The following is a 221-nucleotide window of genomic DNA, read 5'->3' on the forward strand; positions in this document are numbered from 1 at the left end:
TTTTATTTTTTTCCCTACAAAAAAAAAACCAAACCTTTTTAAAACCCCCCCAAAAAAAAAAAACCCCCCCCCCCAAAAAAAAAAAGGGGGGGGAAAACCCAAAAAAGGGGTTTTTTAAAAAAAAAAAAAAGGGGGGGGTTTTTTTTTTTTTAAAAGGGGAAAAAGGGTTTTTTAAATTTTAAAAATTTTTTGGGGTTTTTTGGGATTTTTTGGGGGGGGTG

Source organism: Penaeus monodon, chromosome 28, assembly GCF_015228065.2.
Source record: "Penaeus monodon isolate SGIC_2016 chromosome 28, NSTDA_Pmon_1, whole genome shotgun sequence".
Lineage (NCBI taxonomy): Eukaryota > Metazoa > Arthropoda > Malacostraca > Decapoda > Penaeidae > Penaeus > Penaeus monodon.